The sequence below is a fragment of the Rhea americana genome, unplaced genomic scaffold (assembly GCF_003343005.1).
Source record: "Rhea americana isolate MKP2758 unplaced genomic scaffold, rheAme1 scaffold_13, whole genome shotgun sequence".
NCBI lineage: Eukaryota > Metazoa > Chordata > Aves > Rheiformes > Rheidae > Rhea > Rhea americana.
Window position 1 is genome coordinate 4,333,949 of NW_028185372.1, and position 25,541 is coordinate 4,359,489.

The 25,541-nt window shown below is 38.4% G+C and overlaps 1 protein-coding gene across 4 annotated transcripts in view; it reads left to right on the forward strand.

The window, feature by feature from the left end:
• GHR (growth hormone receptor) overlaps positions 1 to 25,541 on the forward strand; it is a 130,128-nt gene that overhangs the window by 20,414 nt on the left and 84,173 nt on the right. For 3 of the 4 annotated variants that reach the window (XM_085326381.1, XM_085326385.1, XM_085326380.1), the window contains exon 2: positions 25,032 to 25,116. The gene's annotated coding sequence lies outside the window, so the exon portion shown is untranslated. Of the gene's footprint in view, positions 1 to 18,706; positions 18,726 to 25,031; positions 25,117 to 25,541 lie in introns of those variants that run through there. The other variant, XM_085326382.1, reaches the window with a different exon arrangement.

Consider the following 25,541-nt stretch of genomic DNA (forward strand, 5'->3'; position numbering starts at 1 on the left):
GGGCTTTACTAAAAGAGTTCTTTGAGACTTTGTTATTGATTGCTACAATCAGTTCAGGAAAAAAAAAAAAAGCATTACTTTGGCTTTGGTTTTCTGTTTTTATTTATTTTAGTTGATGGAGTAAGCAAAAGTCTCGAAGTCCTTGTCTCCTTTTTTTGTTTGTAAAACATTTGGTAKTTTTTATTTTGTATGTAACTATGGCCCTAGGAATTATTGTCATGTAAGTGTTAAATAGTTGCAATTTTCTAACCAGGTTGACTRCAGAAAAATGGGGTTTAGTCACAAGGCAGAGATGTCTCATGACTAATACTTGGTGCATTAGAGGGAAGCATTTCCCTTTGTGGTTTTAATAGTCATCAGTACTTTATATTTGCCTGGTGCTGTACGGACATCAGGTAATGATGAATCCTTGTCCTGTGAAGCAGATCTTAACCAGCTCTGCTGTAACCTATGTAAGGGTGAAAGCACAGCTCCCATCCCTACCTTCCCGGTCTGATTTGATTGCCATTATCAGGGAATAATGGATAATACTAKACATAAATCTTTCAGTGGTGACACTCTTCTCATTTCTCTATATATACATATATATTTCAGTAACTGGATTCTTAATACTGAGTTAGATATTGTTGAAAAGTAAAAGGCTTTGAAAGAAAACCTTTTTGTTTTACCTTCTTTGTGCATTTTTACTTCAAAAATGCCCTAATCATGAATTGATACACCTTGCATGCACCTTGCACTGGTCAGTTGAAGATAAATTTTGTTACAAATAACCTGAAAAATGATAGTGTCTAGAAAAATTAGTGAAAAAATGATTAGCTGTTAATTATAATATGATTATTATTCTCTTTAGGGCCTGATGTTGTTTGATTTGTGCTTTGGATTCCTTTTTTTGTGTCATTTTTCCTCTTTATTTGGCACAGTTTTATCTGACAGTACGTCAACAAGGGAAAGATGGAGAAATACTATGGAGAAATAGAAGAAAAACAGTCAGAAATAAGAAAAACAGCCAGAAAAGTTAACAGGAGATTTTTAGTTGGATGCAGCCATGAAACGAGTTTAAGTAACAGTTTTTGCCAAACTGGATTCTGATTTTTACTGTGTCTCTTTAAAAAGAGCATATTTGTGCTCTTTTAAGGACTTTTTTTTTTCTTCTTTTTTTATTCTGTGCGTCCGTGCTTTACTTTGATGTGACAATCCTACTCTGTCTTCTGTTGCAAGTTTATCAGTTAGTTGAAATAATTTTTCAGATCAAAGGATCTGAATTAGACGCAGGAGTAGAGTGGTTTAAAATTTATAGCTCAGCATACACTCAACAAGTGACTAATCCAAACAGTGGGGAGATGAGGCAATTGTAGTTCTAAGAGACAAATAGTGCAGTTAAACAACTCAGCCTGCAGGTGGTCTATTAAAAATTAAACCTTTGTATAGTATAGATACCTTATCCTGATGTATGTAGTGAGAAAACAGACAGAATAAAWTTCACAACCTAGTTTTGTTTTACTGGCATCTGTTACTCTGTAAAAATGATCATTATTAAGCACTTTTTTYCCCAGATATTGTTACAGACTAGTGTATTAGCCCTAGCTTTTTGTGAGAAATGTGATTAATAAAAAAATCCCCTCCTTTATGGAAAGTATTTTGTATAGTAGAAAATGAAAAATGTTTTGTAGCCCTTTTGAACATTCATTGTATAGCATACTGAAGAGAGTTATAAATTTAAAGATTTCTGTAGAGTGTTAAAAAGCCTTGTTTTCATTCTCCGTTAAATTACATGGATTCTGTTATTTTTAGGATACCCTGCTACACTTCTATAGACTTCTGTATTTTTGATCTTTATAAATAGTTTCTGTTTATTGATCAGACTGCATTTCTGCTGCTAATGGCTCAACTGCTGTTGTGGTGGGTAGTCAGTTTAAACATGCGTTTTTCTCAAGGTGTTAAGAATGATTTTGTCCCCTCCATACTGTCTTTCACTATCACTTCATTAGAAGCCCCTGCTGACAGCAACAAGTGATTGTGCTAATGTTAAGCAGAGCCAGGCAGTGCTATTCAGTCATGCACTCCCCTAGTGTAAGTATGCATCCTGGCGAGTCAGGAAGATTTTCAGCAAGTACTTCTGCTGAACACTCGCTCTTGCTCTTCATCCTTTTATCCTTCTTCTTCCCCTCGCCTTCATTCAAAGTCATCCCTTTGATTCAGGAGGCTAGATAAATCCATTCATTCCACATATATCTCATATATATGTGTGTGTGTATTATATATGACATCTTATTTTTGTATTCTCTTTATTCAGCTTGTTTTGCTGCATTATTTGGTTGTTTTTCAGAGGACATTTTAGTAGGAACTATTTCTTCTGTACTGTTTTCCCTCTACAGAGCTTATAGCATTTATAAAGAGATCAGTATTATTGTTGTAGATATTTTTATTAACGTCTCTTTTATAGTCTTAAATAAAGTGACTTCCAAAGTAGTCCTACTGATCTCTGCAAATGATGGGAATGTCRTGCATAATTTGTGTTTCCCAGTCTGGCGCCCTGTTTATAGAATTTTTATACATATTTATTCTATTTGGTATATTAGTTCACTTTATGGTTTCAGCAGTGTTAGTGTGACCTGTTTTAAAAATATTTTTTAGTCTGCAGGGTAGGCAGTCTAATGCTGGCCAGATGAATCTAGCCTGGGGCTAATATTGTGCCACAGCAATCTAGAACATGGGAGAGCCAGAGCCTCATTTTGTGCTTGCGCTTTTACATTATCGCATGACTTCCACTTAAAATTAGCCCTTCTGTGTTTGTTGAGAAGGAAAAAAGAAAACATGACATAGAGGAAAAACACTGCCTCTTTTGTGCCTTCTTCCCACTTTGAGTCAGCATGGGGCTGTGTTGTCCTATGTGCCTATGCATGTAGAAAGCTAATATTGAGGATGGTCTGTCTTGAAGGAAAAAAGTCTGTTCCATTTAATGCTAGAACTGCTTAGTTCTGCAATGAGCTTAATAATCTTGATCCATTTCTGCCTGGGAGCATCCTTGGATGTTTTTGGAGAGCCACTGGATTATTGGGAGCAAGGAATGGGAGAGAGAAGGCATGGCGTTTCTCCTGTTGCACCACAGCTGCCTGAGTAYGGCATGAAGGCTCCCTCTCAAGTTAGTGTCTTCAGCAGTGGGAAATGGCTGTCTTGTTGCTTGGACAGCAGAGCTAACCAGTAAATTAAGCCTGCCTGAGACTGCTCCCTGGCACTGAGACCAGCTGGTGCAGAGTAGCCTACCTCCTTACTTTCAAGCTGCTTTTGCTCACGTTGYGAAATTGTGCTTCAGAATTGTTTTAAATGAGCTACTCGACTCAAGCCAATAGTCTGCCAGGGATTATGCTAACAGTTTAACTTCAGARATAACTGAATTTCAGGGGAATTGGATAAATGCTGTTCCAGGGGCAAAGTGCCTGGAAATGTTCCCATGCATTGTTAAATTCACTAGTATAGACCCAGTGCAGATGGTGAGATGTGATAATAGCCCTTCTGCTTCTCCTTTGCCATTAAATACCAAGATAAGTATGCCTTCAGCAAGTGAGCTGTCTAGATTTGGACAAGCCTGTGAAATTTTGAGTAAAAGTAGCAATCATCATGAGTCCTAGTAGTGGAGGAAGAAATGTCCCCACTGACACTTCAGCCACTTTGGCTGAGGATTTTGAACAGGAGAGAAGTACTGATTCAGTTCAGTTTGAACAGCAGAGGATGGCATTTTAATTTCCATTTCTTTCACTAAGCAAATGATTTGCTACAGTTTTTCAGAGCTGTTCGAGGGTGTCTGACTGGATTCTTAAAGCAAATGAGTAACAGTGATCAAGCCTGGAGACATGGGCAGAACTCAGTGTTGCTGAGATGCTGTTTGAGGGATGCAATGCTTTCATACAACCAGCAAGAGATGGAAGTGAATATGTTAGTCCCTGTGAAAATGCTTACCATTTAATACTGAGAAATTTTTCTCTGAATCTTTCCTGAATCGTCATCTGTGATATATTCTGTGGGGCACAGACCTATAWTGGAGTCATCTGTGTGGGTGGAGATGCTGATTTATGCTGCTACTCTCACCACACTAGCACTGTCAGAGGTTACATAGAAGACATGTGAACTTATAATTAGAAARTAAATAATTGGAGTATATTTGCCTAATGTACTTACTCATTCTGTGTGTGGCGCTCCCTTTTATTCAGATTTCTTTTACACTGTTTTTCATAGGCCTGCTCTGAGAACTCTTCCCATATGAAACCTAGATCCAGCTGTCCTTGCTATTTTTTTTTTTTTGATAAAATTAAAAAATCAGATTGGCTACCATGACCTTTCATTTTGCAAATGGTCAAGTTATGGAAATTAAATAGGAAAGTCTGCAGATTTCCAGTAGCATTTTGTCAGCCAATAGTTGAACCTCAGAGTAGGTTTGATTTCCTAGTATCTGTAAGAAAGTATCAAAAGAAAATTAACTTTCTGTATGTACTGCACATATTTATATTGTATATATTTAACTCAGTGTTCAGTGAATCCACTGATTATCCTCAAGGAAAAAGATGTTTCCCTCCATTAACACATAATTTGGCTTCTCAAATTTTTTGCTCTCATCTGATCTTTGAATCTTGCATGTACTTTGGTATTGTGTTGTAGTTTTGGTACTCAGTGCAATAGCAGGTACAAATTGGAATACTTAGTGTTTACATCGCTTTGATTGTCAGCACTGTGTCAATGAACAGTGTTTACATCTGGAGTATCATAATTGGATGAAAAAGCTTTTAAATACATACCAGTTTCCTCAGAAGAGCTGTAAATTTATATTAAAAATAAAATAGTATCTAAACTTCACTGATGAAATCTTTACTGTTGGCTTTAATTGRCCAGGTTTTCAGGATGTGAGGTTGTGGATTTATATTTATTTTTTTGCATATGTATCAAGTTACTACTACCACAAATAGYATATAGATCTACATGRCATTTATGTGAGAAGACTTTTACACATGTTGAACTTAACTGGATGCTCCTTAAAACTTCATGGCTGTATTAAGTGTGAGCATGCACTTAGCGCCATGAGTAGGTGGAGGGAAAATATCTGAAATCAAGCAAGTTTTGGGAGCAGACCTRTCAAGAATCATTGGAAAATTAAGTAGCTGCCCTGTTGAGACTCACATTCTTATATGTCATATGTAGGCCACTTACTATGGAAGCTGATTCTGAGAAAGTTTGACGCCTACTGTGGCATTTGAGTTCAGGTGCTATCCCTGCATACTATCAAGGGCTACCAGAACTGGTTCCCCAGTGTGGTCCAGGGACAGCAGAGGTCACAGTACCRTAGCACAGCTGGTGCAACTACTTAATTTTGATCTTAAATGGTGGCTAAAGCAGTAATAAAGCAGTCATGCAGTCCTTGCTAGAGCTATTCACTTACCCAAGACCAGTCCATAGAGTATGATGATATATCTCTGCTTTCAGTAAGGAAGTTCAAGTATTCGTACTGAAGATGTAAACTTAAAGAACAATTCTCAGTCTAAATGGAATTGTTATTATCAACTGGGAATTGTTCTTTAAGTATACATCTTCAATATGAATACAGTAAAAGCTTTCACACCCTGTATTTATCTTTTGTAAAACTTGAACTTGCTTGCTGAAAGAAGAGATGTATCATCATACTATACTGCGCTTAGGTAACTGAATAGCTCCAGCAAGGGCTGCTTGGTGACAAGAACTGTATCAGCCAGGTTGGTTGAACTGTAAATTAAAGCTTTTTGATTTTCTGTAAGTAGTAGTTCCTTTCTAAAGCTGGCAACAGCAAGTAGTTAATTTTCAAAGTAGGATGGCCTGAGCGTAAAAGACTATCTAAATAAAAGAAACTGATTTACATTAATGTAATACTGAAATATCAGTATTTACCAGTAGGCATTGGGTGTGTACTTAGAAGTCCACACTTGAAGTTGGGATGATTCGGGGAAGCCATTTCCATATATAGCCTTTGAAGTCTGGGGTGGAGGGGGGTCTCACTTTCCATCCAAGCAGGTCTTCCTTCTAAAGCAGGCTGGTTCGCTGCGGCCCCTCYGGGCGCTATTTTCAGCTTTGCAGGATCAGTGTGGTCTGGTGTTGTCTCTGGTTGCGTGGTACCCGCAGTGCCACAGACACTGAGACACGAGGGATGTTTATGCGTAAAAATTATCAACATGAACAAACTAACACAGAAGTTGTTGGGTTCTCTCTCTCTCTCTCTCTCTCTCTCCTTTTTTTTTTTTTTTTTTTTTTTTTTTTTTTTTTTTTTTTTTTTTTTTAATGATTAGCAGCATTATATTGCACAAGGGTGAGCTGATTGTCCCTTACGGGTAGCTGATAGTAAGGAAACTTCTCGTAACTTTATTGATTTCATGGATTCCTGTTTTGTAAGTACTGACAGTGCTGTTGAGGTTCATGTTCCCTTTGGGTTAACGTGTRCTCTGACGGTAGGAAAACGTAGCTGTTCTTCAGTGGTTGTTGGTTCGTAAGTGGTCCATGTATTTGTACAGCCCATAATGGCTGTTAAATAACTGTTTTTTAGTGAWTGAGCTGTGAGATTATTTTTTTTCTACTAGTGTCTAACCAAAGCTAGTCAAACACCTTGTGAGTCTTTCTGCTGGCACTGCTGGTTTGGATGAAGTCGTAYGTGAGCAGTGGAAAGGAATAATTARGAGTAATCATTTATTTGAGAGGGGTTGGCCATGGGGAGATGTGAGAGGTGGCTCCAGAGACGCAGCCTGTTTACTTAAGTAATAACAGCCCTGCARTAGGTCGTATATCAACGTCGGAATACCACAGCCCTGTTAAGATTTACACACCTGCTTTTATTTCTTTTTCTGAGCAAAGACACTGATTTTGCTGTGGCCGTTGAGTTCAGTGAGCTATGAGGACGCTCCAGGGCGAGTGCCGGCGGCCCGGCTGGGGCTGGGGCTGGGGCTGGGGCTGGGGCTGGGGGTGCCCGCAGACCAGCTCACAGCCGGGTCTTCCCGAGTCCAGCATGTGGATAGCTGTACTTCTTAGTGGCCGAACTTTAAATTATTCGGAGGCTTTAATTTTTCCACGCTGTGCTGTATCATTTTTCCAGTGTTGTTCTGGGCTTTTTCCTGCCTGTTATCAGTGTTTGCTCTTACTCTGCGTATAATCTTGTTCCTGTTATTCAGCTCAAGGTGTTTCAGACCTCACGTAACCTCTGTGTTGCACTTATTTCACTTGTTCCTTAAATGAGTTACTTTTCTGTTCCGTTTCCTCTGTTTTGGCATGTGTCACACACAGCCACAAGGCAGGGGACAGATATTATTTAATACCGCTAGTAAACTGCTGCTCTTTCCATTCTATTTTTGTACAGTCACTCAGGCTTCCCGCTGCTTGTTTGAGCTCGCTCGCTGCCTGTGCACACCATGAAAATCGGTTGCCTTCGTGTTAGCCCTCTGCGGAGCCCCGGGCCGGAGCGGAGCCGTCCCGCGGCGAGGTCCCGAGCTCGGCCCCGCCGCGCTCGGAAGGGCGCGGGAGCTGGTGGGAGGCCGCGCGAGAGCTCGCGGCTTCATCCCTGCTCRGAAGCTTTTCCCTTGCCGCTGTTCGTTTCTGGCTCTGAATCAGCGACTCCGCTAAAGACAGCGTCCCGCTTGCCGTTGTGCCGTGGTCCCCTGTCCGCTTCAGYGCAGAATTAAGCAGGCACCTACTATCAGCGGTTTAAACTAACCTGCTTGATTTTTGCATTAAAGCAAACTTCTTCATTCACACAGCTGTTGGGAGGCGATTCAGGAGGTTACTACTACTCAGCTAACTATTGGTAACATCTCCTTGCTGTGAAATAACCCCTCTTTGAGTGTTTGTAGTCTGTTTAGAAAGGCAGATTTTCAAGAATTGCAGTTGCAGCTGCATTTAAGTGGTAGCTAATGGTGATACTATTTCCAAAATCTTCATTTTTACTACAAGACGCTTCTGCAACTGCTGTTGCGTAAGGGCTGGTGTGCTTGGGCAGAGSTCTTAATATTTAGGCAAAGACGTGACTTCAGATACTAACTTGGGAGTTGTGAGAGCAAGCCGCAAGGATCGTTGCATGAAAACTCAAGCCCAGAGTAAACATGTAACATAAATATACCTTTGAAGAGTTAGTATCTCCCCAAGGTCAGGACTGCAAAAAAAACAAACCTGTTTATGAAGGTAAGATCTGAGCAGTGAAGGAGGATCTAGATATAACATTGAGCTCATTTTCCATCCACAGCTGTGCAGAGCAGTGTGTAAACACAGCAGGCGTTTGCCATTGTTGTTATTCCAGTTTAGGGTTCCCTCCACATGGCTAGAAAAGGGTCTGATTTCTCAGAGCTATGAACTCTCTTCACTGCCCATTTGAAATTCTTAAATCTTCAGTTTATTAAAAATCCAAATTCCACTGAAAAAGTGGACAGGAGACCCTACTTCTTGGGGGGGGGAGGGGGGTTGGAAGGGGTTCTTTTTTCGTTTTGGTGCATTTGCCATACAAATATTGCTAGGCTGCCCACTTGGTGTGATTCATCTTTTTTCTTCAAGGTGCTATACCAAGAGAGCTTTCTTCTGCATCCCTCTTGCAGTACGTAATACCACGGTGCGTGGCAGTGAAATGCTGTTCATCTTGAAGTTCCGTATACTTCACAGCCGTATGTCAATAATGTGGAGTTAACTTAAAGTGTTGCTGACAAAATTCTCCACAGAAGCGAACRCGAGATTAGTATAGAAAGAGGACAACCTCTTAGAGCTCCAGCTGGTTCGTCGGACAGGCTGACAACGGGCTAGTGTCATAGTGCATGAGCCTAGAGGTGGAAACAGAARAAGCAGGTACCTGGCTGATACTAGCTTTGGCAATAGAAATCTTTGTAGCTCGGAGTATTAATTAAAAATTTTAAAGACCTCAAAGATCAGTTAAATATCTGTGCAATAGTGATTTGGCAAATGAAATACAGTATGTTATCTTAGTGTTTAGGAATTTCATATGTTTATTTTTGAAGGCCTTCTTTCCTTCATTTTTGTACCTGAACTGGAATGGGAAAGAACAGATTCCTTTAAAGCCTCTAAAATTTTTATGTTTCTGCTTTAAATAWGTATTATGATAAAGGACTTCTCACTGATGCTCAGATTAGGAATTATATTCAGAATATTGTTTCTGTTGCTATTCCCCGCTGAATTTCTCCATCTGGAGAAATTACCATTTAAGAAGTGATAACATATGCAAATAACAAGTAAATTGTAAAAGCCCAAGTGGAGTAATTTGATTGTGCTGGTAAAACAATACAAATGAAGCTCTCTGGTCTGTGGTTGCCAGCTTTGAATTACCATAATTGTTACAAATCATACAAGAGGATTGTGGGGGAAATAAAGCTTTCGGCTCTTCATTGCAAATCCACTGTTTGCTATCCAGTAATCTAAAGAAGAACAACGTGCAGCCATCTGACTCGTAGACTGTGGTGGTGCTTTATAGACCATTACTCAACTCCTAGTGCTCTAGGGGAGTAGAAGTGGGAAGAAGGAGCTTGCATGAATAATGTAGCATCTTTGAGATCACAGTGCTTCTCACTGTACACATTCATAGCAAAACACTGAATCCAGCCCTCTATGTAAACTATTGTGTAATGGGGCCTTGGCAGGTTTCCATATTAGAAACTGCGCATATGTTACGCATATTATTTTTCTCTTTAAACAGAGATTTTGAAAAATATGGCCAGTAAATGTAAATGCTAGCATGGGGAGTTTCTGCAGCAGGGATATTTCTGAAAAGGTTTTGTGTACAAGTCTGTAACAGGAACTAACTGGGTAGCAGTTCACATAGGTTACAAATAGAAGAAATTGTGTAAAGACCTATATAAAAGGTGGTTTTAGCTGGGAAAAGCACATCTCCCTCTAATACTTAAAACTATTTYTAAGAGGCTATATGCTTAAAGGTTGGTGGAGCCTAGACTGAAAGAGCCTGAGATACCTATGGAGTGCACTGTGATCATGAGGCCTTGAAAACAAGGTGAAYGGACTTCATCAGGTTAATGAAAGAATTTGGGCTGGGGGTTTTGGTCAGCAGAAGAGGTAGACAAATATAAATGAGCTGCCATTCAGTGTTTTTCAGAGTATGATCAATTTTGATATCATTTGACCTTTGTTTTACTAAACCTGAAAGATAATTTGACTGGACTGAGCCAGGTCCAAATTCCCATTATTAATGAGTACATGTTCAACTATGGATTAAAAACTGTCTACTGGGTGAGATAGGTTTCAGCCCTGTCTTTTCTCTGTAAAAGCCTTCTCCCTCCTCTTCTTTTTCTCTCTTTTCTCTCCCCTTTAACCGTCTTCCAACATTAATACAGATTTCCCAAGCCTTGGAGGTTACATCTAGACTAAAATAGCCCAGGTGCAGTTCTCTTGCCTTGAGACCAAGTGGACTGGCTCAGCTTGTGTCCATACAGCTGAGCTCTTCTACACTTGTACCCCAAACCAGGCTGGTGGTGTTTCCACCCCCTCCGGAGAGCAGCTGTCCTGCTGTCTGCAAGAGTGCTAACTGCTTAGGGCCTGGACGGGCCTGGACTGTGCTAATAACTGAGCGGTAAAGATGACCGGGCCAATAGTTGGGCCCATGCCCTGGTACTTTTTAGCTTACTAGAATAAAGGTAGTCAAAATAATACAAAGCCCGTGTGCTGGATCTGTCATTTTGTAGCATCAAATGAGCTAGTGGACACCAAAAGCAAGATGCGTTTTATATGCAGGCTCTTATTTTCTCTAGGATGTTTCTCCTCCTTATCATTAAAAATTAGAATCTAATTTCAGCGTATTTCAGCTAACGTTTTCTCTATCCTTTTTGAGTGTACATGTCAGCATCAGTGGTCGTAATAGAATCTGTATAAACTCAAGAATGAATAGGGGGAACTACCACATTCCAAATACTCTAAAGCAGCACGTTTTGCATGTAGAAACTGCAGCTTAAGGAAAGGGAAGTAACGGTTAATGTAAAAATGAAGACTTAAAACTTTGCATTTCAAACTCTTTGGTTTATGTCTTCAGAATTCTGGGACTAAGACACAGGGCTCTTAACTCAAAACTCTTTCCCTGTTGTGTATATTGCGTACCTGTATGGTAACTGGGGGGCGTCCACGCTGCCTCGCAGGTCTCATTCCGTCCTCTGGCACTCAGCAAGCCTGCACTAGAAGATAATTTGTTCTTGGTTAATGGGTTCTAAGTTGATGGATGGCTGCATTGCTGGCTCAAGGCATTAGCCCTCCTACATTGCTTTYGCCATCTAAAAAAATGAGGGAAGCTTGTAGGAGTATTGTGCTCATCAGGCGATGCACAGTACTTCCACAGGGTAAGCTGTCCTTTAAGTGATGATTGCTGTTCCTGGCAGTGCAGTGCACAGCATTTGGGTTAGTGTCTCTTACCAGTTATAAGAAGTTCTTAATGCTTAACTCTCCTGACTGTTCCTGTGATATCTGTGCTGCTTCACTGTACAATATGGTCATGATGTATGTGTATGAAAATTGGTATTCTGACATGCCAGCATCTACGTCTGTCACAAGTATATGATTTTTTTTTTTTTGAGCTCCTACTCTCCTGCTTCTGCCAAACTTCACTGATTCTGCTTTGTGCCATGTCCATTTGTGGGGTCCCCCACCACGTTGCCTCACAGCAAGGGCAGCTGTGCTCAGTTGTCCACTGTTTCTGAAAGGTGCTAGAGCCTCAGAGAGCCCGTTTGGCTGATGAGCGCATTAAGTGCTTGTGCCATGGCAGTGGAAGGGAGGAAGTCTCGTTGTTGTGTTCTCTTCATTCATGAATCAACAGTGTGTTTCCATGATTAGTTTAAGTCCATGTAAGACTGTCCGGCAGGTCATGTGTTCCTGTTGATCCTGTAGAAATTCACCTAACAGAATTACAGGTTTGCAATCAGCTCAGGTAGTGCCAACAGCAAGGAAGGGAGAGGAGAGGCAATTCCAGCTAAAATGGTGAAGAAAGAAGGGAACATCTCTAGCAGTAGTTGAGTTGCATCAGCACACATGAAGTGTGAGAATATTTCTACTGTTAGGTAGAAAGAGGAAAGCAAAATTCTTCTAGGTATTGCTGTAGTTTTCCTCCTGCCTCATGAAATGGTACTACACAATGAGATGATGCACTGGTATGATTGCCAGCTTCAGAGAAACGGTTTTAAATGTTTATATTAAAAATATAGGCATCTCAGAACTATAAGGTAGGATGCATATTCAAGTATGTTATTGTGAGAAAAAGAAATGAAAGAAACAGGGTATGTCTGTGCCACAGTCGTAGAGGTAACTTTGGTATCTGGACCCTCTCCCCTCATTTGCTTAATGTATTTGCAGGCCAGGATGAAGAAAATCAGTACATTAGATATGCATGTGATTGTCCATTTATCTGTGAAATTTTATGTTGAAACCTCTTGTCTCAAGAATTCAAAATAAAAAGATACTGTATAAATAGTATTCTCAAATTAAATATAGTTGTCCTCTAGTGTGCAAGCCTTTAAAAACAAAACAAAAAAAAACCTTAAGCTTTCCTCTGTGAACATAAAGATTTACACTCTTACTATAGTGTATAAAAGACGGTATTTTCTCCTACTCACTTGAAGTAGTAGAAATCAGAGATTAAAATCGAGAAAACTGGCAACCCAGCTACAAGTGGTTCTACAATATAGAAGTCTAATGCTATGATAGCTCTATGATTGGATGTCCAGCAGAGAAATGCTAATTGGTGCGGTTTTAGCTGCCTGGTGTTAATTCTTAGCAGCTTCATATTGGTTAAGGATTGTCACTGTTCAGTAACTATAGAAATGATGCAGTAGAAACATTTCCTATTCTTGTTAATGAAGCAGACTACAAGCACATTTTGTGCTTTTCCTTTTGCTCAAATACATAACTCAAGACAATGCTTAGCCATCCAAGAAGAGAAGATTTGCATGGTCTGTATTTATAAACAAGACTTGTTCCAGAACTTTTTCCTTCCTTCTTGGAGCTCCAACTGAGCATCTCCATTCATCTCTGTTGTTTTCCTAGGGGAAGAGAAATACTAAAGATCCAGTACTTGAACAATTATCTTTGAATTAAAATGGTRCTTTACAGAAATTTACATCTACTGAAATATGTAGCATGGAAATGTGTTTATCTACATTTAAAAAAATATGACAATTAATGCAAATGCAAATTGCTGCTAAAACAAGACATAATTGATATTTGATATTTATAAATACAAATTCAAGTGAACAACTTCCAAAGAAGTAACTACAGTTAGTGGTCTGCTTTAATTAATCAGAAGCCAGTGTAATTTTGTTCTTAATATAGGCAAAGCTAATACTATTTAAAAGCATTAGCTGTTTGTACTTAGTTGCAGGATAAGCAGTGGTGAAAGCCCTTCTAATTGCCTTTACTTATTGTTATATTGGTATGAAATAAAAGTAACTAAAGGTTCATTGGATATAAATTCATTGTTTCAGATAGAGACTTTTTAAACTGATAGTGTCTCTGAAATAATGTAATGCAAACCAAATTTGCCTTGGCGTTCTTTACTGTTGGCATGGTTTAAAAAAAAAAAGAACTTGCTGTATGAAATCTGCTAAAAATGAAACCAGTAGCTAGTGAACTCTCATTTGAAGGCATTCTGCTTTGTATAGTTTTAAGAGCTGTTCAAGTAGCTTATCAGTTTAGCAAGAAACTTTTAAATTCTGAATTTCCTGAAACAAATGTGGGGAAAAAAGGGGAGCTGATTAATATTTTCTTTGGCTTTAATGGTACCTTTCATTTGCAGGTGTCATTTTACCTTTTAAAATTTGGTTTAGGTTAAATTTTAAAAACAAAGATTATCTTTAAACAAAACATTGACCTTTTTTGTATAACATTGAAACAGGTATTAACCGTAGAAAGCTTTGAAACTTAAGAAACTTTTTGTATCTCCATTCTGTGAAATTTGGTCTGAACTTACAGTTATTTTCCAGTTATCCCCAATCCAGTTTCTCAATGTGAGAAAACAGAAATGGGTTTGGAGGAGGACATAGGAGGAGAATTCTAAGCGAAAACTTTAAGTATGAGTTAAGTTAGTGTTTTGGGGTGAAATTGCCTAAAGATAAAGGGGCAGGAGAGTGAGCACTCTGGATGCAGAATTGAGAAGTTCTTAGGCAGGGAGTCACAGACAGGAGAAGACTCCAGGAAGAGCGCAGTCAGTAGCGTGGAGTCCAGATCCTGAGTTTATTCAAAAACAGACCTTGAGGGGCTTTGGTGAGGTGCATGATAGTTCTGGGCTAAGGGAATGGAGGGAATTATATGAGGAGAAAATTTGAACTCCTTTGTAATGGGAAAGGAAAGAGGGAGAAGATAATAGGTAGAGTGAAAGGTTAGAGGAAAGCCTGAAGGAGAGGGAGAGAGAAGGGGTATGAGGAGTGGAAAGAGGAGGGAGCTAAAAGGGTTAGAATAGACAAGAAACAATTTGCCATCCACTTCATGCCTGAGAGCAATCTTGAGATTATTTCAGCATTAATGCTCTCCTTTCTTCCTCAAAAATAAAAGTAACCGAAGGGGAGAAGTCTCGGAAGAATTCCTTCGATTAGTGACCTTATGCTTGCACTCGAAAGGTTTTCATTCTCAAGGAGTCAGTTAGGCAGCTGTCTGATCCCTTTTATCTATGCTGCTTTGCGATCTCTTGGCAAGCAAGGGATTGATGCGACTTGTAATTATCTTCTGGACTGATGCCTTAGAATAACTTGAATGTTTGGACATCAAACGTGAAAGTGAAGTTCATTCAGTGATCTCGGTGTAACTTTTGTGCTCTGCCTAATGACTCCAAAGCACATTTGAATACTTGCGGGAGAAGCTGGGCCATGTAATGGGCTGGCCTGGCAAAGGAGGTGTCCTTGCTCTCTGGCAAGGCAACGCTACCCATTCTGTCCGAATGACACTATCCTTTAGTCATTGCTTCCAMTGGGAGAGCCAGTCCGTTGGTCGGTGTTCAGGCAGACCTGTCTTGCTAATTTTGTTGCTCCACTTTGGATCTTCAGATGAAATCTTTACCTCGGCCTGTGTGCTAGCTGCCAGTGTATGAGGTGTGGAGGCTTTGATACATGATACTCAGTTTTCTCTTTCCCTGCCTGTGCAGTCATTCTTGTCCCTTTGAACTAAATGTGCATACTTGCTCATGATTTATGAGTCTTCTAATTTCTATCCATCTTTTTCATTCCAGCCTCTTCCTGGACTGTTTTAGACTCTAATTTTATTTTTTTCTAAAACGTATCTCATTACAGTTTCTTCCTCTTTATTTTAATCTTTTGGTAGTCCTTTTGATACTTCAGGCCTTTCCCATAACTGTTATGGGATTTCTTGTTTTCTCTGAGTTCTGCCTATACACACAATAGTGCTTTTCATCTGGAAGTGTGTCACAGATATGATTATTTTTCAGTTTCTTCTTGCATTCCACACTAGTAGAACCAGAGCTGGTGAAGGTTACTTCTTTTCTTCCCCCTAATAATTCTTTTTTCTAGTGCCCACCATAGTAAGTATCAGCTCTTTCATGCATTGGCACAACTGTAGATATCTGTGCTCGTTTGGGTATGCCCTTTTTTATGCAGTACTTTCTCAGCAACAGATGTAGTTCTTGGAAATATGATAGGTCCCAATCTGCAAAGTCACATTCATCCACTGGCTGAAAGATGATTAGGAACCATTCATCAAGAGTATGAACTCCTTTCGAAAGATTGGTTTGAAGGGCATGACATTTAACTGTACCTGCCAGTCTTAACATATCATATAATCATTGTGGCAGCTAGAACGTATTGCAGGACAGCATCTGTGGTATGCGTGGGAAAAAAGACGTGCTGTTAGCCAGCCACTTGAAAATTCCTTTATATGTATATATAACTGTATATATTATATATATACAAATGTATATATTACACACACACATATATATATATATATTCTAAAAGGAATTCAAGTCTTTGTTAAGGTGAAACTCCTTCCGATATCTCTTGATTGTTCGCCAATTTAAGCTATGACTACAGGCAGGGATTGCTACTAATTTAGGAAATCACAGAAAAAGTCTCATTCGCCTTGAATGTTCTGCGATTTGATTTTCCACAGGCGGGCAGTAGGTATAGCTGATTTTTGTCTCTCTGCTATTCTGTGCATTTCGGACTAATGTTCAAAAACAATAGATTTGTGAACAGTAACTACAGCCTGCTTTGGTATTTCAGTCTGACTTTGTGTGGTAATTTTAATACAAAATTCATGAGCTCTTTGGAGAAAAGCAGTCATTGCAATGAGAAGCATTTGCCAGCATCTCACATCACTATTGCAACTGGAGTCGTTAACTATTTCTTTCTTTTTTTTAGCTCTTTAAGTAATCAGCCAAATGAACCAAAGTTAAGAAATATTTCTTAAAAGAGTTGAGTCACTGATCACTCAGTGAAGGTCAAAAGAAGTTACAGGTCATAAAATTATCATACATTCTGAGATAATCGCAGACTGAGGACTTAGTATTACTTGGGTTTAGGAGGAAGCAAAGCACTATGTGGATTTCATTAAATTTTAGAGTATCTACACAAGTTTGTTCAGATTTTTGGACCAGATATTGAAATGATACTTCTCTCTTATTTATGTAACCATTGTTGTTCGTTTTCAGTCTGAAAGTGATATATTGTATAATTCATTCTGCCCTGGCAAGCTAACTGTTGTCCACTGTTCTGATTCATTATTTTTGGCAAGGCAAAGCAACATACGCCAGAGCTATGAAGAACAAGCTGAATCAAAATTTGTCTGAAATGTGCTATTTTAAAGCAACATTTCTTTTAAGTATGCCCATTTTTTGTTTATCTGTATAAATCATGTATTTTCATTTTGAATTTGATATTTTATTTTTAAAAATCATGATCAGGCTTTATTTCCAGAAAACTAACTTTATTTTTCTTTATACCTAGTACAGAACTGTTTATGGAAATAATTATTTAGCAGTAATCTTTTCAAAGGTTCACAATATAACATAATGAAAGCCTTGATCCCTTAGTCTAGATTCTTAAACACTGACAAAATAAATCAAAGCTTCCTTAAATTAATGATWCAGTAATTAAAAAGAAGGATTCAAGGGAGAGGCTTAGAATAATATATAAAGTATAAATTAAGTCTGCCTTAAATTACCAAAAAATGGCAGAAGAGTGAATCAAAAATTGCAATTGTGTAAATGCACATGCTTTCTGTGGGGACAGTAATGATTTATGTCCAGGAGCATTCACTGTAACGTCCCCCACTCAGTTACGGTTGGCATCAATTATTTCATTATGATGAAAACTTCTGAAATGATCTGAGATTGGAGAGAAATAAAAATCAAAATCTCATTGTTTTAGGTTTCTTTTCCTCTTGTTTGTGGACAAACTTTGGGAGTATTGATAACTTGGAGACCGCTTTTTCAGAGGGAACTATATTTAGATACACGTTAGTAAACATATCGTAGAAATGCAAAAAGATTACAAGTCATACTCGCTTTTTAATGATATCATTTACAGTCAAATTATAAGTGTTTCATGAGGAAGCTATTAGAGGTTATCTGATTTGGCACGCAGTGGTATCTTCAGGGCTCCCCGGCAATAGCTGCAGGCTGCAACAGGAAGAGGAAGCGCTCTCCGCTGCTTCCCATCGAAAGTGTTCAGTGAGTTCATTTGATTCCGCCTTGGCGTTGCTCAGACTTCTGTCGTTTAGGCATGCATACATGTATACAAACAAAAGAGAATTGTTGAAAAATACATGTATTACATAAAAGTAAGTTATACATACTTACATTTGTATACCTAATACAGTCTAATATTGGCTGCAGACTGGAAACTGAGTACTGCCATCAGTGGTGCTCCTGCCGGTTGCTGTAAGTAGGCCTCTTTGAATTCCCGAGTCTGACTTAYGATTGTTGATTTAATATTTTTAGAAGAGAAAACAAGCCTAAGTCAGTGGAGAAATAATTGGCTGAAAACGTGTATTGCACAAGAKTCATGTTCTCGCTTGGCGCCTCAGAGAATACATGCTTTGAAGGAATTCTCCGTCCCTGTCTTCTCTGTTAATTTTGACTCTCCTCCCACCCCCCCCCCAAAAAAAAAAACAAAAAAAAAAACAAACAAAAAAAACTCCTGCCACGGATATTTTCTGTTCCCTAGTTAGCCACATGTAAAGAAAGCTTAATTTTTGATATTAATACTCTTACAGTTGGACTGTACTTTGCATCAGATGGACAGCATGTTGTCAACACCTTTCCTATCATGGAGCAGAAAGGCCTGAACCAAAGAGGCAGTGTRCAGCTTTACTGCAGGGTCTGGTGAATCTACACTACTGAGCAAGAACGTCTCAGTTGCACATTTGCTGTGTTGTGATTTTGACTAAATTACCCAAATTCTTCAAGAGAAATAAAATGCTAAAGTAGCTTAGTTCATGAGTWGCGCTTCCTTTGAATATGAGCCATCTTGTGAAACTTGTAAAGCCAGTCCTTTAAAAATGAAGCTCTATAATAATGTTTAGGATAGTAGCTGCAATGCTTAGTGGACAAATTAAACTCAAACATAACAGTGATGGAGATGTTGGTAATAACAGCAAATTTACCTAGTCTTTCTCTTTTGTCCTCAAGAGCCATCTTCTAAAGTATGGATGACACCATTTTCAAAAGTAGGGAGAAGATGAGAGCCTCCGAGGTTGTAACTTTGCCCAAGTCGCATGCTAAGACAGCAGTAAGCTTTAAATAAAATTGTGTATCTCTCAACTTTTAATCCTGTTCAGTACTAAACTGTTTRCCCGCTGTGGTGATTAGTTTTTAGCTACAATTTAGTTTTTAGCTAAGATTAGCTTTTTTTGATCCAGTGAATTTTGTTYGTATTTTTCTGTATTAACATTTTGCCAAATCTCTCCATATGTCATACTTTGGCAACATGCATTTAATAGATGACTGTTTTAATATTCYTTATTTCCTTTTGGAAAAATGTTTTCTTCTGCCTTCTTACATTCCTGGTTCCTCTAATCCTTACAGTAGTTTTAATTTTAGATAAAATAAAGAGCAACTGCTTTCTTGTTTTCTCGATTTTTTTAAAATGTTTTATTTGCATATTTTAAAATATTTAATCACAAACAGGGGGAGATGGTGAGGGGAAGGGGAATCATACTCAAAAGCCTTGCCTTCCAATTTTGCATAAAGTTATTTGCAGCTTTTAGAAGATCACTAGCTGGTCATGAGTTAACAATSTCATTTGGTTGCGAAAAGATAAATATAGCAGAATGTATAAAGTTGTAAGACAACTATATGAAATAATCCTTTCAGCTTACCATTCTATCTGAGCTATCAAAGCTATTTCAGACTTGAGCTAACTGGGAAGAGTCCAGAGGAGAGCTATGAGAACGATCGGTGTTCCAGAAAACTTGATTGAAAGTCCTTCAAATAGGCAAAGGACTATGATAAAAATGTAGGAAATAACCCATTTTTCATTCCCCTATTAAAAAAAGGATTAAATTACATCAAGAGAGACTTGAGGTACATATTAGAGTAACCTACTTAGAGGCAAGGACAGTCAGGCATTATGGGATAGATTGCTTGAAGAGATTGCAAAATCTCCATCTTTGTAGCTCTTTCAAGAATCCAATAGACARAGATCAGGAAAGAATTAGGTGATTTGGTTGTAAAGAATGGGAATAGACTGGCAGTTCTTTCCAGCGTGTTTTCTGTGGCTGTATTACACAGGTCAGAGAATTTCAACCAGTAATTCATGTTTTTGAAAGATATTCAGGCTTGAAAAGAAAGTTCAAGTGATGGAGATCTTGTTTGTTGGAGATCTTGTTTGTTCAACCTCTAGTAAATTCCAGTTTGTACCTCTTTTTTTTTTTTTTTTNACAAGGTTGAAATAAGTGCTTCTCCTTATTTCTATTCTTGATTTTTCAGTATCTCTCTTACTTCATTAAAGAGCAGTCTAATATCGGTAGCTTCTTCCACATGGARGTTATTATTAACTGCAGTTGAGTAATCCTTTATCTTTTTCTTGAATAAATGGGAGAGATCATCTTGATTATAAAAAGATGTCTCGGACTTCAAATAATATTCCTAGCTCTTTACTCCTTTGAAGTCTGTTATTCTCTTTAGTGCGGACTAGCTTCAATGAGAACTGGCTACAATAATTCAGTAATATGTTTTGTTGTTTTTTTCAGGTTTACTTGATGTTTCCCTGTTAATTTATCAGGGAAACTTCCCTTTTAAGTTGTTGGTATGTGAGCAAGAGTTTCAACTCTTGCTCTGAATTTCTTGCCACCCAGATCTCTAAATACTTTACATAAACTTTGACTAAACAGTTCTTCATAACATTCCTCCAGTTTAAGGAGATACTTACTAATTATAGCTGGGAATATGACATGTTTCACTCACAAAAGACAGCCTGGATACTGTTTCTGGTTACCATAAGATTTATCCTGTATGTCAGGTGCGATATTATTACCTGCTTAAAAAAGTTGAGACTTCTTTTCTGTTTACATCCTTTATAATGCTGATGGTTTCTTTATAACCTGAAGGAGTGTATTAATTCCTATATTTGGCCTTGGACTGCAGTGCTCACTCTTGAGCTATCCTGTCCGAAGATTTGTACATATTTGTAAGCATAATGCAGCATGAAACACAAAACTATGCATGCCAAAACAAATATCTTTTGTAACTCAGCTTAGTGCTGCTAAGAAAATGTTCCGGTTATTATTACATCAAAGAGGCAAAGATTTCCAAATCTGTAAGAATAGAAATGTGGTTCAGTAAAGCATTTAAAACTTGAAGGGCAAGTCTAGATTTATGGTTAGACTCCTAAGGATATAAAGGGATTGAGGAAAAGAAGGTTGATTTGTTATGAAGATGTCATTCCTCAGCCAGCATGTGTTGGTGAGGCAAATGGAAGGGTTAAAGGCAGAAAAGAAGTTTTGTTTGTTTGTTAAAAAAAAAAAAAAGCCATCTGAATTGAGGAAAAACAATGAAAGGATGATGGAAAGTCCTGGTGGGTTTTTTCAGTGTTTCCTTGAAAGGATTTAGGGAATTCCTGAGCAGAGAAAAAGCTGATGAGAGGGTTCGAGGAGTGAGTTCATGGTGGCAAAAAGGTAGGTCAGCTAAGGATATGAAACTTCATTATATTAGAGAAGTAGAGTTTAAAGTATGCGAGTGGATGAGTTTCTGGAAACATAGTTTTTACTGGAGATGGTTATAGCGAAGAACAAGAGCAAGGAAAACAGATACTGAGGATGAATTAAAGCTGGGGAAGTGGGAGGATGCATTTATGAGGAGTAGAAAGGGAAGAAAGGAACTGAAGGAAGGAGAGAATCAGCAATCATAAAGAAAGGAGGAAAGGAAGTGAGGAGAGAGCTAAGTCATCAGTGAGAATGAGCTGGATATTGCGGGGGGGTGGAATGTGACAGCCTGTATACAGTTGATAAATGATTCTGATAAGAGCTCAGAGAAAACGCTTAAAAGGTCACCCTGCATCTGTCAGAACAAGGGAATACTGCTCAGTGGAAGTGGGATCAAGGTAATAATTCTGAGGGTAAATGTGAGTGTTCAGTTGGTGCTGCAGATTGGACTGAGACATCAGAACAGGAGCGTGTATGATGATTAATGAGGCTTCAGTAAATTAGAAGCACAAAACCCTACTCTTGATTGGAGAAATCATGAAAATACATGTGAAGAGCCCATTTTTCCTTTTTGTCATTTTCAATACAGCTTCAGGAGACAATAGTTTGGGACCCTCTGCAAGTCCCACRCATCACAGGAGAGATGAATAAAAGTCTGTCAAACACAGTCAGAATAAAACTCTTGGGCAAATTACATTTTGTCTTGTTAATGCAAGTTACCCTTGCCCTTGAGCCATGGTAACTGTATTTTTGTAGCCCACAGCCACTGAAATGTCATTCATCTTAATTGTCAAACTCACATTTATKCATGTTTAAAGTGTTCGTGTAAATGATGACCTTAATATGTTTAATAACCAATTCAAATAAATGCTGTAGCACAGCATCAGTAAGTCTGTGTGCATATGCATGTATGTATGCACACATATCTGTAAAAAGATGTGTGTTGYCTTGTAGTTAAAAACATGCATAAATGAAGTGGCAGTGCTTGGTATCTGTCTGTCAGTTCTAGGCCACTGCTCCTCCTGTTTGCTCTATTAGGAGACCATATGCTAAAGTACAGAAAGGAAGCTGATGTGAACCTAAAACTACATGCTAATATGTTCTTCTACCTACCTTACCTCTTTCTGAGAATAAAATGAYCTTGATCAGGTTAACTAGGAACTAGTTCATGCCTGCTGTGTTCTGGAATAACATACTAGAAAAGATGCTGACATTTCTCTTAATTTTGATGACCTCTATATCATAATGCAGGATTAACTCCATCTCAGTAGCATTGCATTGGAGCACCTTATTTGATTTGACTTAACGAGGGGAGCAGTGAGTGTCCATGGAGGCACACTGGAGCCTGTGCAGTTCCCAGACATTCCAGCTTAAGCAGTGGTTTAATTTTGGTCAGCCCTCTCCCTGGGGAGCAGATGCCTGCACAGATATCCAGTGGAGTATTGCCTCCTGCTTGCCTTAAAACTGACTGCAGAACAGTATCTGAAAATAACATGTTTTCAGATGGTTTCTTAAAAACAAAATCTACCGGTTTGGTGTTTTTCTTGACTTAGATGCACTTTCAAAGAACGAAAGGTCTGTTGGCATGCTTAGGACCAGTTCATCCATTCCACTTTACCCTTTTCTAACAGATTAGCTTATGAGGCATTTAGGAGGATGTAAGGGGCACAGATCTCTGGTGGAATCCTGATATGCCGATAAGGAGCTAAGCCTGTTAATGAGTTTGGGAAGGAAACTACTCTTGGATGGTCCCTATCTTAACTCAGTGCTGCAATCCTTTTGTTTGCCCCATTAGTTCATTAAGATTATTAGAATAAAAGCAAAGTTTATTGAAAAAAATCCTCCTCACATGCATAGTCTATTTGTACAAATCTATGTTCTCCTTTTGCTGAAGATGAAGTTCTTTCCAAGATCATTGAAAGTGGCTGCAGGCCATATAAACATATAACTAGTTACTTTATGTGGAAAACTGCCTGTCTTCTTTCACACACATTGAAGTGGCAGAGCCAAGTATGAATACAACCATCTTCCTGTTTGTGTGTCTTGTTCTAAACTGCAGTCTTGCAAATAAGCGTTGTCATTGCATGCAGTCTGTGTGCTATCACCACTTGCTACTGAGAGTGAACAAAATGTTCCGAGTATAATTAAGTAATCAGAAATTAGGGCACTTCCCTTCTATTGCCCTTAAAGTAGCTAAATCTTTTTGCTGTTGAGCAGGATTTCAAAATATCTTGAAAAAGCTACTGGAATAATTTTTGCCTTTGCTTTTGTAGGAGTCTGACTTTGTCACATGAAGATCGTTTCCACTTGCTAATTCCCTACCAAGTGTTTTGAAACGGGAATTTGTCAGTAGTCCTTGTTAGCTCATTTCAGTCAACAGCTGCCTTAGATGTTACTATTTCATTTCGGTGGAAGCTGTCCATTTATTGTTGAAAGAGAGAATTGTGGCTTGTGTGAAAATCATGAATTAAATCAATATTGGAAACCTTACAAAATTATAYGTAAATAGAGCAAACAATCAGATCTTCAACCTCATAAAAGTGAGCAAGCTCTTTCTGAAAAACAGGATATTAGGGCTTGTTTGTGCATATTATGGTGTAAAATGTAAAGCCCTATCATGTAACATATTATTCAGCCCTCTTATTTAATGATAATAATCAGGAGAGATCCCTGCTTAACAGATTTCACTTTGGCTAACAACACATAGGACGACTTATTTTAACCTTGACTGATGTTGCATATTATTCTTGCTTTTGCCGGGAAAATTCTTTCTCTTATTTTCAGATGTACGTTTAATTTTTCAAAGATTCAAGATTCAAAGATTTTTGTTTGGGTGATTGTTTATCACTGTTGCTTTTTTTTTTCTTTTTTTTTTTTTTTAAACACAGAGGTGCCACTTAGACTTTTACCATTGTGATAAAGGAGGATTCCTGAGAAATTCAATAAAATGTTCACTCACAATCTTTAATCCTAGCAGTACAACCCAGCACGTTTCTTGAAAACTCTTTTCACAAAACAGTTGACCTGGAGATCATCTAGTCCAACCCTCCTGCAGGGCAAATCAATATCACCTATGTTCATCCAAATTTCTATTGCTTATGCTCTCAGAACCAGCTAAGGCTTTTTTATTGGCTTTGCTGGAAAAATACATTCCCTCTTTCCCTGGACTTGTCCTTTTTCTAAGAACACTAATTGCTACTCTAGTGAGAAAAATGTATTTAAATACAAAAGTACTACTAATTTAATACCATTTTATACAGTGCTGCTCTGCCAAATATGGCAGTGATAAATATACTTAGGAATTCTGAACCTAACAAATGCTGTGCCCTTTTTTTTTTTTTTTTTTTTTTTAACACCATGCTTCTTCCTGTGAGTTTTACATACTGCCAGAGGAAAAGGAAGTGTTACTTTTTGGAAATTAGAAGTTTGTAAGTTATTACAGTATAATTTTGTTGTCTAAAGCAGTAGGAGTGCAATACCATTCATCCAAACCCACTCCTTGATAATTTGGAGTTTTCTTCCAGTCCTACTGATTTATAACTTAGATGTATGTAGGAAATTAATCTTGATCAGTCTCTCTGACTTCTCTAGGCCATTTAAATCTATGTTTATACATTTTAATGTCAAGGTTAGCATAGGATACTGCAGCTTGGCAGGCTACCAGTGACGGGAGACATCYGAGGCAGCCGTCGCTGTTTGAGTGAGAAGTGCAGGTGGACCTGCCACCTCCATTGTTCAAGTGTCCRGCTGGTGGCCTTTCCCGCAGTGGCCTTTCCTGACGGAGGACAGTGTCAGGACACCCATTAAYGCTTTAATATGTTGTCTTCCCTCCATTGTGACCTTTGCCATGGCTGAACTCACCTATTTTTTCTGTTTCTACTGATTTTGCATAGGTGCTGGGATGGCTGGAGGTGGTCATATTTTGCAGTTGCTCTGAGGGAGGCGTGAAGCATCATCTGTACCCTGCTGACACTTGAGGTACTGTGATAACCTTTTTTACCTGCAAATAGCTTTTTATATAAAAGTTGACTAAGCAGAGCTATCAGATTGAGTGCTGTAGTGCTCTGCAGGTTATCCTCAGAAATCCCATGATCCATTCCTGCAGAAGGTGGTATTGATAATAGGCAGTATACAGAATTTGACCGGGATCCCAATCTTAACTTTTTCATAWTCCCCCAAACAATAGAAATACTTGAATTAAGGCTTCAAGCCTATTTGTACTGAGCACTAGTGGCTAGCATTTGAGATAAGGGACTCAGTAAGTGGCAGAAGTCCTGAAAATTCTTTTTTCTTTGTCTGAGAGAAATTACTTTGTATTTTATGAGACAGTTCTCATTTGTAAAGTTACTTTAAGTATTAATTGCCTGATATTTTCAATACATAATACTGAAACAACTGGAAAA